Raw genomic sequence first — 12,703 nt, 5'->3', positions numbered from 1 at the left:
GTGTGGGGGGGTAGTTTTAACTTGTAAAATGATGTACTTCTTTTTGTGTGTAGTACTAGGGATTGAGCCCAAGTGCATTCTACCTCTGAGATATACTCCCCAGCCTATTTTGAATTCTTTCTTTCTTTAATTAATTTATTTGAGATATACTCCCCAGCCCTATTTTGAATTCTTTCTTTCTTTAATTAATTAATTTATTTACTGGTACTGGGGATGGAACCCAGGAGCATTCTACCTCCGAGCTACACCCCCAGCCCTACTTTTTTATTTTTATTCTGAAACAGGGTCTCATTGAGTTGCAAAGAGCCTCACTAAGTAGCTGAGGCTGGCCATGAACTTCAATCCTCCTGTCTCAGCCTCCCGAATGCTGGGGTTACACACGTGCACCACCATGCCAGGCTCTTTATTCTTTATTTTAAAACAGGGTCTCACTGACTTGCAGAGAGCCTAAGAAGAGAGAGCCTAAGTAGTTGAGGCCATCTGCAAACCTATGATCCTCTTGTCTCAGTCTCCCAAGTACTGGGATTATAAGTGTGTTGCCTCCATGGCCTGGCAGTAATGTATTTCTTATGGTTTCTTTTGTGTGTGTGTGTGTATGTGTGTGTCAGTGTGCGTGTGTGTGGTACTGGGGGTGGAACTCAGGGGCTTTTCTACCTCCGGGCTACACTCCCAGACCTATTTTATATTTTATTTGGAAACAGGGTCTCACTAAGTTGCTGAGAGCCTAAGTAGCTGAGGCTGGCTTCGAACCTGTGAGATCCTCCTGTCTCAGCCTCCCAAGCGCGGGGATTACAAGTGTGCACCATCACGCCTGGCTCTTATGTGTTATTATATGAGGTTTTGTGTGCCTTTGTTCCCTCATGCTTCAGAAACAATATGTCATCATGCCGGGCGTGGTGGCGCACGCTTGTAATCCCCGCGCTTGGGAGGCAGAGACAGGAGGATCGCGCAGGTTCGAAGCCAGCTGCGCGCGCTGGCTTAGGAGACCCTGTTTCCAAAATGAAAATGTAAAAATAGGTCTGGGAGTGTAGCCCAGAGGTAGAAGGGCTTCCAGGAACCCCAGTACCACCAAAAAAAAAAAAAAAAAAAAAGAAGAAACAATATGTCATGGTTTTATTTTTTGTTTTTTGTTTTTTTTTTTTTGGTGGTACTGGGGTTCCTGGAAGCCCTCTACCAACAGGCTACACTCCCAGACCTATTTTATACTTCTTTATGTTTTTAATTTGGAAACAGGTTCTCTTTCCTGTGCGATTCTCCTGTCTCCGCCTCCCAAGTGCGGAGATTACTGTCTCCGCCTCCCAAGTGCAGGGATTACAAACGGGTGCCACCACGCCCGGCTTCAAGTTTTTATTTATTTATATACATACATACATATATATATATATATATATATATATATATATATATATATTTTTTTTTTTTTTTTTTTTTTTTTTGGTGGTACTGGGGTTCCTGGAAGCCCTTCTACCTCCGGGCTACACTCCCAGACCTATTTTTACATTTTTATTTGGAAACAGGGTCTCCTAAGCCAGCGCGCGCGGCTGGCTTCGAACCTGCGCGATCCTCCTGTCTCTGCCTCCCAACCGTGGGGATTACAAGCGTGCACCACCACGCACAGCCAAGTTTTGTTTTTAAAGTCAAGTCTAGGTTTGTTAGCAGAGGCTGTGACTCAAAGTCAGGCAACCCAAACTGACAAGGTTAATACAGGAGACTTGAAGACAACTCTTTGTTGCTAAATAGTTCAAAGGAATTGTTGGACTTTATCACTATTCTATTTTTTAAAGTTCCTATAGATCAAGTAAGGAAGAAGGATCACTAAGTTGCTGAAGCTGGCTTTGAACCTGTGATCCTCTTGTCTCAGCCTCCCAAGTACTGAGATTACAGGTATAAGCCACCACACCTGACAAAATGGTTATTATTATTATTATTATTATTATTATTATTATTTCTTTGGGGGGTACTGGGATGAAACACAAGGGCATTCTACCTCCAAGCTACACCCCCAGCCCTATTTTTTTAGTTTGTATTTTGAAACAGGGTCTCACCAAGTTGCAAAGGACCTCACTAAGTAGTAGCTGAGGATGTCCACAAGCCAGGATCCTCCTGTCTCAGCCTCCCAAATGCCGGGATTACAACCATGCGCCACCATGCCCAGCTTGGCTATTGTTTTTAAAGAGAAAAAAACAGCAAGCACTAATGAAGTTGTGAAGAAATTGGAAACCCTTGTATATTCCTGAGGAGAATGTTAAATGGTTTCTCTTCCAGGAAAACGATATAGTAGTTTATAAAAAAAGCTAAAAATAGAATTAACATATAACTCAGCAATTCCACTACTGGATATATGTCCAAAGAACTGGAATCAAGGTCTTGAAGAAGTATTTGTACATGCATGTTTATAGCAACATTATTCACAGTAAAAAAGTAGAAAGACATCAGTGACAAATGAATAAACAAAATGTGGTGTATACACAAAATGAAATATTATACAGTTTCAAACAGAAAGTTGTTTTTTTTTTTTTTTTTTTGGCGGGTCTAGGGATGGAACCCAGGGGCATTCGACCTCCAAGCTACACGCCCTGCCCTATCTTTTTTTTTTTTTTTTTATTCTTTATTTTGAAACCAGGTCTCACTGAGTTGCAGAGGGCCTCACTAAGTAGCTAAGGCTGTCCGCGAACCGCGATCCTCCGGGCTCAGCCTCCCAAACGCTGAGAAAGAAAATTTTGACAAGTACTAAGATGGATGAAGCGCAAGGACATTAGGCTGAGTGAATAAGTGTCCCGAAAGGATGAAGACTGGTTGAACGTGGCGGTGCGTACCTGCAATCCCAATGCTTGAGACAGTAGGACCACAGGCTCGAGGTCATCCTCAACAGCCTAGCAAGACACTCTGCAACTTGGTGAGACCCTGCTTCAAAATTTAAAAACCACAGGGCTTGGGGTGTAGCTCGGAGGTAGAATGCCTCTGGGTTCAACTTCCAGGAAGAAAGGAAGGAAGGAGGGCGAGAGGGAGGGAGGGAGGGAGGGTGGGCGAGAGGGAGGGAGGGAGGAGGGAGGGAATTGTACGATCTCCTTTACATCAAATATCCAGAGTAGTCAAAGTCATATATATAGAAGGTAGAATGGTGATGGCCAGAGGTTTGTAAAAGGTAGAAAAGGAAAATTATTGGTTTTGGTTTTTTGTTGTTCTTTGTTTTTCCGTGATACTGGGGAGTGAACCCAGGGGCATTCTACCTCTGAGGTATACCCCCAGTTCTATATTTTAGTTTTATTTGTTTTTTAATTTTTTCTTTTGTGGTAATGGGGATTGAACCCAGGGGCATTCTACCTCTCAGCTACATCCCCAGCCCTATTTTTTATTCTTTATTTTGAAACAGGGTCTCACTAAGCTGCAGAGGGCCTCACTAAATAGCTGAGGCTGGCCTCAAACCTGCAATCCTCCTGTCTCGGCTTCCCAAGTACTGGGATTACAAGCATGTGTCACCATGCCCAGCGTAGTTTTCTTTTGAAACACGGTGTCATTAGGTTGATGAGAATCTCACCATTTGCAGGGTGTGTCCTCAAACCTGCTGTCCTCCTGTCCTAGCCTCCCAAAAACTAGGATTACAAGCATACAGTCCCATGTCTGGCTGGAAGTTCATGTTTAATAGGCACAGAGCTTCTGTTTTACAAGGTGAAAAGCATTCTGTGAATAGATGGTAGTAATGGTTGTGCAACGATATCAATATACTTAATGCCATTCAACTGCATACTTAAAAATGGCCAATAAAATAATTGTATGTTATGCGTATTTTACCATAAATTATTTATTTATTTGTGATACTGGGATGAAACCCAGGGGCCTTCTACCTCCAGGCTATACTCCCAGACCTATTTTACACTTTGTTTAGAAAGAGGATCTCATTAAGTTACTGAAAGCCTCACTAAGTAGCCGAGGCTGACTTTGAACCTGCACAATCCTCCTGTCTCAGCCTCCCAAGTGCAGGGATTACAAGCATGCGCCACCACATCTGGTTACCATAATTTTTTTTTTTTTTTTTTTTTTTGGTACTGGGGTTCCTGGAAGCCCTTCTACCTCTGGGCTATACTCCCAGACCTATTTTATATTTTTGAAACAGGGTCTCTTATGCAAGCGCAGCTGGCTTTGTCTCCGCCTCCCAAGTGCGGGGATTACAAGCGTGTACCACCACGCCCGGCCTACCATAAATTTTTTAAAGGCAGGCCTTAATGATTAACATTAAAAGGCTTAAGAGAAAACGGTATCAAGGATGATACTTATTTGGGGAAATAGGTAGATGTGGTACAAATAAAAAATTGATGAAAGCGAGGTTACAGGAAAAAGATAAGCTAATATGCTCCTTTTTAGACATAAGGCAGAGCAAAGTATGAGATATTCACAGAGCTAGAATAAACTAGTCTGAAGCTCAGAAGAGTAGTCTGCCACAGAGTTAAGAGTATATGAGTCATCTGCCTATAGATAGTAGCTGAGGCTGAGGGAGAAACTGGCCCTTAGGCAACACCAACTTCAAATGGGTGAGGAGGGAAAGAAAATCCTAAAAGGAAACTGAGATTCAAAAACAGCTGAAGGATGGGGTGTGGGGGCGCACACTTGTAATCCCAGTACTTGGGAGGATGAGACAGGAGGATCACAGGTTCAAGGCCTGTCTTAGCAACTAAGCGAGGCCCTCAGCAACTTAAAGAGACCCTGTTTCAAAATAAAAACTAAGAGGGCTGGAGGTATAGCTCAGAGGCAGCATGCCCCTGGGTTCAATCCATAGTACCATAGACACACAAAAAGAATTCTCTCCAGAGGCTCTTCTTTAATTACAGATGAGAGAGTGACTTGAGAGATTTATTTTATTTTATTTTTGAGCAGAGGAATCAGTTTGAACATTATAGGGTGTTGTGCTGGAGCAGTTTCAAAAATTAAAACCCAGCCAGGCGTGGTGGCGCACGCTTGGTAATCCCCATGCTTGGGAGGCAGAGACAGGAGGATCGCACAGGTTCAAAGCCAGCCTCGCTGGCTTAAGAGACTGTTTCCAAATAAAATATAAAAAATAGGTCTAGGAGTGTAGCCTGGAGGTAGAAGGGTTCCATTCCCAGTACCACCAAAAAAAAAAAAAAAAAAAAAAAAAAAAAAAAAAAAAAATTAAAATCCGTTTTCCAGGCTCATCTGTGACTCTAATCACTATGGTGTCCAACATACAACCACATATGCTAGAGCAGTGAAACGACTTACTCTGTAACCCAGGAAATCTGGATTAGTTCAGACTCAGATATATAATGTGACCAGTCATTTCATCTGGAAAAATAAGGGCTGCCTCCCCAGAGTTGTTATAAAACAAATATATGAGGTAAACACAAAGTACAAATGCTAGTTAATTAAAAACCTTTATAAAATATTCAAAAGAGAATGAACTGGGCAGGGCTTGGGTCACTGCAGAGAAAGACTATTTATTTAGCAGTATTGGGGACTGAACCAAGGAGGGGTGTTATACCTCTAAGCCATACCTCCAATCCTATTTATTCATATTTATTTATTACAGTACTGGAGATGAAACCCAGGGGCACTCTACCTCTGAGCTATACCCCCAGCCCTATTTTTTATTCTTTATTTTGAAATGGGGTCTCACTAAGTTGCAAAAGGCCTTACTAAGTAGCGGAGGCTGGCTGTGGACCTGTGATCCTCCTGTCTCTATCTCTCAAGTATTAGGAATACAAATATGCACCACCACACCCAGTTAGGACTTAATTTTTTTTTTGACATTGTATTTTTAAAAATTTTTTTATTGGTGCACTGTATTCATACATCATAGTGGGATACAAAAAAACTTTTGTAGACATACATACACACATCGCCCAGTCAGTCCCCACCCAATCCCCACCCCATTCCATCCCCATCCCTCCTTCCCATGCTTGGCTTAGTGGTTGACATCTAGTATTATAGCAATTTATCCAAAATTAAAAATGATAATCTCACATAACAGTTTCATTTGTCTGATACCAAGCTTTTGATAACTTAAAGATAACATTTCAATATTTCTTTCTGCTTTCTTTCTTACCAGAGAATATTTTTTTCCTTTTTTTTTTTTTAGGTGAAACTATCATATATTTATATATTTATTTTTCAGAAAAAATCTATCCTAATATGGAATATGGACTCTAGATACCCAAAATGATCTCGAAAAAGAACAAAGCTAGAAGATATATATTTTCTGATTTCAAACCATAAAAAGCTACAATAATTGAAACAGTATAGTACTGTTATAAAGGCAGATATATAAACCATTGGAGTTAAATAAAAGCCTAGAGATACATTCTTCCATATATTGTCAAGTTATTTTTGACAAGGTTTCCACGAACATTTGGTGGAGGAAATAATAGTCTTTTAACTAAATATTGTTGAAAAATAATAATTACATGAAAAAGAATAAAATTGGACCCTTATCTATTCCCATATACAAATATTAACTCAAAATAGATAAAAGACCTAAATATAAATCTTGTCAGATATAATCTGTTTCTTGACTAATTGTTTTTGTTTGTTTTTAGTAGTTTTGGGAATTGAATCTAGGGCATTCTGTCTCCAAGCTACATCCCAACCCATTTTTATTTTTTACTTGGAAACAAGGTCTCACTAAGTTGCTGACAGCCTCGTTAAGTTGCTGAGGCTGGCTTCAAACCTGCAATCCTCTTGTCCCAGCCTCTCAAGTACGTGTGTGCCACTGTGCCCAATCGCCCAATCAATTAATTGTTTTTAAGCAAAAGAAGCATCCTAGGAAAAAGGTGGTGACATCTTTGAATAGATCAATTTTTTTTAGCCCTCTAACCTTGAGGGTCACATGTCTTGTGTATTCATAGCTTTGGGGCATAGAGTTGCTATAGGCCAAAACCAAGAAATTTCTTAAAAAGCCAACACAGGAGTCAAGGAGAGCACTCTGCTGGGGAGGGCCAGCAAAAGAGTGGGAAATGGCCAGGACCGGATGGAGGGAAGATGAGCTTATTATTTGTGGTGACAATGAATACAGAGACCCAGAGTAAAGAGCCCTCCGTTTCAATTCAATTTCATCACTGTTCACAAAATCCTTCTTATTCTCCATCTTTCTACCTATAAAATAATGAATTAGTTTAAGGGCTTGTTGGTTCTCATATTTCAATTTTTTTCTTTCCTTTTCCTTTTCTTCCTCCTCCTCATTCTGTGTGTGTGTGTGTGTGTGTGTGTGTGTTACTAGAGATTGAACCTAAGGGCATTCTACCTCAAAGATATATTCCAGCCCTATTTTGTTTATTTTGAAACAGGGTCTCACTAAGTTGATGAGAGTCTCACTATTTGCTGAGGCTGTCCTCAAAACCACAATTCTCCTGTCTTAGCCTCCCAAATACTGGGATTACAGGTGTGTACCACCACACCCAGCTCAAATTTTATTTTCTAATTGAGTTTTGAGAACTACATCAAAAGTCAATATTATTATTTTGAAACAGGGTCTCACTAAGTCACTGCACACTGGCCTTGAACTTGCAATCTTCCTGCCTCAGCTTCCCAAGTATTGGGATTACAATACTCAATACACATGTGTACCACACTCAACGGGGCATTGATTTTAAAGCAGATTAGCTTGCTACAGCAGAAAGCACATACACTTTGAAATCACAGAGACCTGAGTCCAATTCTACCCTGATCCCTCATAAGCTATATATGCTGGCCAAATCGACCTGATTTAAACTATCAGTTTATCCATAAGAGTACTATGAGGTTTATGATTAACCACATTTTACATATATGTATACTATATGTACATATATATTAAAGAGAGAGAATGAACCTAACATATGCTTGCCAAATGGAGTTAATAATTTTTAACATAACCATTACTATTCCCAACAATAAGTGTTCACTGTAATGTAAAATATTTGCCATTTTTAAAATAAATAATCTCATTTGGATCTTCTATTTCCAGCAACAAAAAAGAAAGATAGAAGGGCATGGATACATGCCTGTAATCTCAGTACTTCGGAGGCTGAGACAATAATTACAGGTTTAAGGCCAGCTTTAACTTAGTGATACCCTCAGAAACTTAGTGAGACCCTATTTCAAAATAAAAATTAAGGGTGGGGGTAGCAGAGACAGAATATCTCTGGGTTCAATACTCAATACACACGCACATGTAAGCATACACAAACACACAAACCCCACAGAAATCCAGCTACCACATAAATAAGTAGAAAGCTAGATAAAGTACAACAAACATCTTATTCTCAAAGTTGAGATTTTAAGAAAGAAAAAAAATCCTCAAGGGTCAAAAAATGAAGAGTAAACTAAATGTCTAAAAGCCTAAACAGATGATCAAACGGTGAGCTGATGTTGAGCTGTTCTGGTAGGAGGTCTGGGTCCTGGTAATCAAAGGGCTTGCTTTTTATAGCCACCAGGGGCAGAAGATATAGGTCCTGCAGAGGCCAACAGCTGCAATTCAAATTTCTATGCACAGAGCTGGGACCTTAGAGTTATATTATCAGTTAAAAAAATAACAATAAACCAACTCCATTGTACAGACAACAGGGAAGCTTGAATTTATAAAAAGTCTTCCTACAAATCTGAAACCCTGGCCTCTTGTGAAATCTGAATTTATGCTACTTGTGTGGTCCCAGAATCTCCAACAGGGAAATTAATTTTAAACAGTACCAGGCTAATAATCTTCCTTAGTGAATATTAGAAACAAGCAAACAAAAAATTCTACTTTTAGAGGAATACAAATTATCCCACTTAATTTTCACAACTGCCCTATGAAACAGGTAGTATCATCCCAGTTTATAAAACAAATTATGTTTAGGAAAGCAACATGTCCAAAGTCACCCATCTATTATCTGACAGATCTGGGTTTTAGACTTGGTTGTTCATTCAACTCAAACACATTACCATGTTTCATTATGAGCCAAGCAGAGACATAGTTGTTCCCTTTCCAATATATCACATTACTTGTCTTTGCACAAATCAATAAATAAATGCAACTATTTCCTCACTTCTCAAGCTTTAGTAACTCAGTAAGAAATAAGGACAGCTGGGATCACAGCAAATAGGAAACCAAAACCCAACTCTCAGGGCCTCTGTCTGCCAAAGCAGCTCAGTCCTCACTGTCAAAGGCTGGAACACCCAGGTCTAAGAAGGGGAAAGCTCCCTGAACTAGTGAGAGATGTGAGGTACTAGCCCACAGGTCCTGGTTACTAAAATTAATTTTATTAGGATAAATATATAAAAGAGGCTCAAACAAAAAAGTTATTTTTTTGATAGTACTGCCGACTGAACCCAAGGGCATTTTATATCTAAGCTACATTCCCAGCCCTACTTGTTTTTTTTTTTTTTTTTGGCGGGTCTGGGGATGGAACTCAGAGGCATTAAACCTCCAAGCTACACCCCTGACCAATTTTTTATTCTTTTTTTTTTTTTTTTTTTTTTGGTGATACTGGGGTTTCTGGAAGCTCTTCTACCTCTGGGCTACACTCCCAGACCTATTTTTTTTTAAATATTTTTATTTGGAAACAGGGTCTCTTAAGCCAGCGTGGCTGGCTTCGAACCTGCGCGATCCTCCTGTCTCCGCCTCCCAAGCGCGGGGATTACAAGCGTGCGCCACCACGCCCGGCCAAATTTTATTCTTTACTTTGAAACCGGGTCCCACTAAGTTCCAGAGGACCTCACTAAGTAGCTGAGGCTGTCCACGAACCGTGATCCTCCGGTCTCAGCCTCCCAAATGCTGGGATTACAAGCGTGCGCCACCACACCCGGCTTCCTACTTTATTTTTTATTTGAAATAGGGTCTCCCTAAATTACCATGCACTGGCCTAGAACCTGTAATCCTCTTGTCTCAGCTTCCCAAGTAGTGGGATCATAGGCATGCACCAGCTATAAAATATTTATCTTTTTTTTTTTTCTACTGAGGATTGAACCCAGGGGCAATTTTACCTCTGAGCTAGAATCCCAGACCTATTTTATATTCTAAAACAGAGTCTTGCTACATTTTTGAGGGTCTCACTAAATTGATGAGGCTAGTCTCAAACCTGTAATCCTCCTGGTTCAGTCTCCCAAATACTGGGACTACAGGAATGGCCACCATACCCAGCAAAAATATTTACTTTTAAGGTTAAATAATGACAATGAAGTGATGAGAACAACAAACATGTGACACTAAAAGTTAGGGATATCAGCTACAGCTCTATCAGGCTCAATTTCCAATATATCTCAGAATGTTACTTTGGCTGCATAAAATTGAGATAATCCTGATGTTAAAACATTAACAGCTGAGGACCGGGGTACAGTTCGGTATACTCAGCGCCACAAAAACCTAATGGAAACAAAGATGAGCAGCTGCAAATGGTAGCAGTTTCTTGAAGTTAAACACTGATCATCAAACATGTATGCAGACTTTATAAAAATAGCTCTTGAAGAGGGGTGTGGGTTTGAGGCCAGTCTCAGCAACTTAGTGAGAACCTAAGCAATTTAGTGAGACCATTTCAAAGAAATGAAAAGAGCTGGGAGCCAGGTGTGGTAGCACCCCTTGTAATCCTAGTACTTGGGAGGTTGAGACAGGAGGATTGCAAGTTCAAGGCTAGCCTCAGCAACTCAGTGAGCTCCTGTTTCAAAATTTTAAAATAGCATAGGGCTCGCTGGGCGTGGTGGCACACGCTTGTAATCCCCGCACTTGGGAGGCGGAGACAGGAGGATTGCACAGATTCGAAGCCAGCTTTGCTGGCTTAAGAGACCCTGTTTCCAAATATATATATACACACATACACACACACACACACACATACACACATATACATATACATGCACACACATATACACATACACACACACACACACACACACACACACACACACACATATGTCTGGGAGTGTAGCCCGGAGGTAGAAGGGTTCCATCCCCAATACCACCAAAAGAAAAAAAAATAATAATAATAATAATAGCATAGGGCTAGGGATATAGCTCAGAGGTAGAATGGCCCTGGGTATAATCCTCAGTACCAAAAAAAATCTCAATACTTAAAAAAAAATCAATTCTAATATTTAAGGACTCTCTGAAACATTCTCCTAGTATTCTTAAAGGAAAAAAAAACTGGAAACAGCCAGACAATGGGACAAAACTATTTATGCTCCCAACTCCCATCCTACCACCAAGACCATCATCTACTCTTTGATCCTCCTTTCCCATTTCTGTTTTTCTTTTCTGGGGGGAGGATTACCTCTCAGCTACACCCCTACCCCTTTTTATATTTATTTATTTATTTTTATTTTTTATTTTTGTTGCTGTTGTTGGCACTAAGAATGGAACCCATGGGCATTCGACCTCTGAGCTATACCCCCAGACCTATTTTTATTCTTTGTTTTGAAACAGGGTCTCACTAACTAAATTGTGGGGTACCTGGAGAAGTAGCTGAGGCTGGCCAAGAACCTGAGATCCTCCTGTCTCAGCCTCCCAAGTATTGGGATTACAATTGTGCACCACATGCCCAGGTTATTTTTTTTTATTTTGAAACAGGGTTTTGCTAGGTTGCTGAGGCTCTCCTCAAACCTGTGATCCTCCTGTCTCAGCCTCTTAAATACTAGGATTACAGGCTGCGTGCAATACCATGCCCTCCTCTCATTTCTCTTTGCTACCCTTTATTCCAGCTAAGGTCAAATATTGACTGAACTCTGTATGGTGCTGGGGACTGAACCCAGGGCCTCATATATGCTAAGCAGGCGTTCTACCACTGCACTACATCTCAGCCATGACCTTACCTAACTGCATGTGCTTGTTTATACTGTTACCTAATATTGCTGAAGTCTTGTGATGTACTAAGCACCATGCTAGCCACTTAAATACATTTCCTCACTTTCATCTATTGCTATAACTCCTCTCTGCCTTTGTTTATAAATAATAACTATCATAAAGCACTTGCTTAATGATGAGCACTTCATACTAAGTCCATGCAGTTTTTTCAGCACCAATATGAAATATGAAATAGGGTAATATAATTTCCCTCATTTTCTTTTCCTTCCTTCCTTTCTTTCTTTCTCTCTTTGTTCTTTCTTTCTTTCTTTCTTTCTTTCTTTCTTTCTTTCTTTTTCTTTCTTTCTTTCTTTCTTTTGTGGTACTGGGGTTCCTGGAAGCCCTTCTACCTCTGGGCTACACTCCCAGACCTATTTTATATTTTTATTTGGAAACAGGGTCTCTTAAGTCAGCTCGGCTGGGTTCGCGATCCTCCTGTCTCCGCCTCCCAAGTGCAGGGATTATAAGCATGCGCCACCACACCCAGCCAATTTCCCCCATTTTACATATGAGAACAGCAAAGCTCTGTAAGGTTAGAAATCTCCATAAAGTCAAAAAGTGTGAGGATGCTTTCTGGAAAGGTGCTGTCGAAGTTCAGAGTTGATCTCTTAAGGAATAAGGTAAAGCAGTGAGGAAACAATGGTGTTCTAGACAGAGGGACAACATATACAAAGGCAGAGAAGAAACAGCTCGGTCTGCAGTTCAGGAAGAAGGTCAGCCTTCAGAATCATCTGGCCTGGGTGCAAATGTCTAATTTTATTTTGTGGCCTCTTACTGTGACTATGATTTTCTCATTTGTGCAATGGTAATAATAAGCTGTAATGTGCAGAATTTACTTTAAGAGTGAAGTGAAGTAATGTGGCCCATGACAGGTGCCTAGTAAATAAGTTTATCTCCTTCCCA

General features: G+C 40.4%; 1 protein-coding gene across 3 annotated transcripts in view; it reads right to left on the bottom strand.

Moving 5' to 3' along the window:
• The window catches only part of FAM168A (family with sequence similarity 168 member A), a gene marked incomplete at both ends in the record, with an annotated part of 66,219 nt that overhangs the window by 53,256 nt on the left and 260 nt on the right, over nt 1-12,703 (bottom strand). The gene's annotated exons all lie outside the window — the stretch shown is intronic.

This window comes from Muscardinus avellanarius, assembly GCF_963383645.1.
Source record: "Muscardinus avellanarius genome assembly, chromosome: 1".
NCBI lineage: Eukaryota > Metazoa > Chordata > Mammalia > Rodentia > Gliridae > Muscardinus > Muscardinus avellanarius.
The sequence above is the reverse complement of the archived record's forward strand: the minus strand, read 5'-3'. Positions and strand labels throughout refer to the sequence as shown.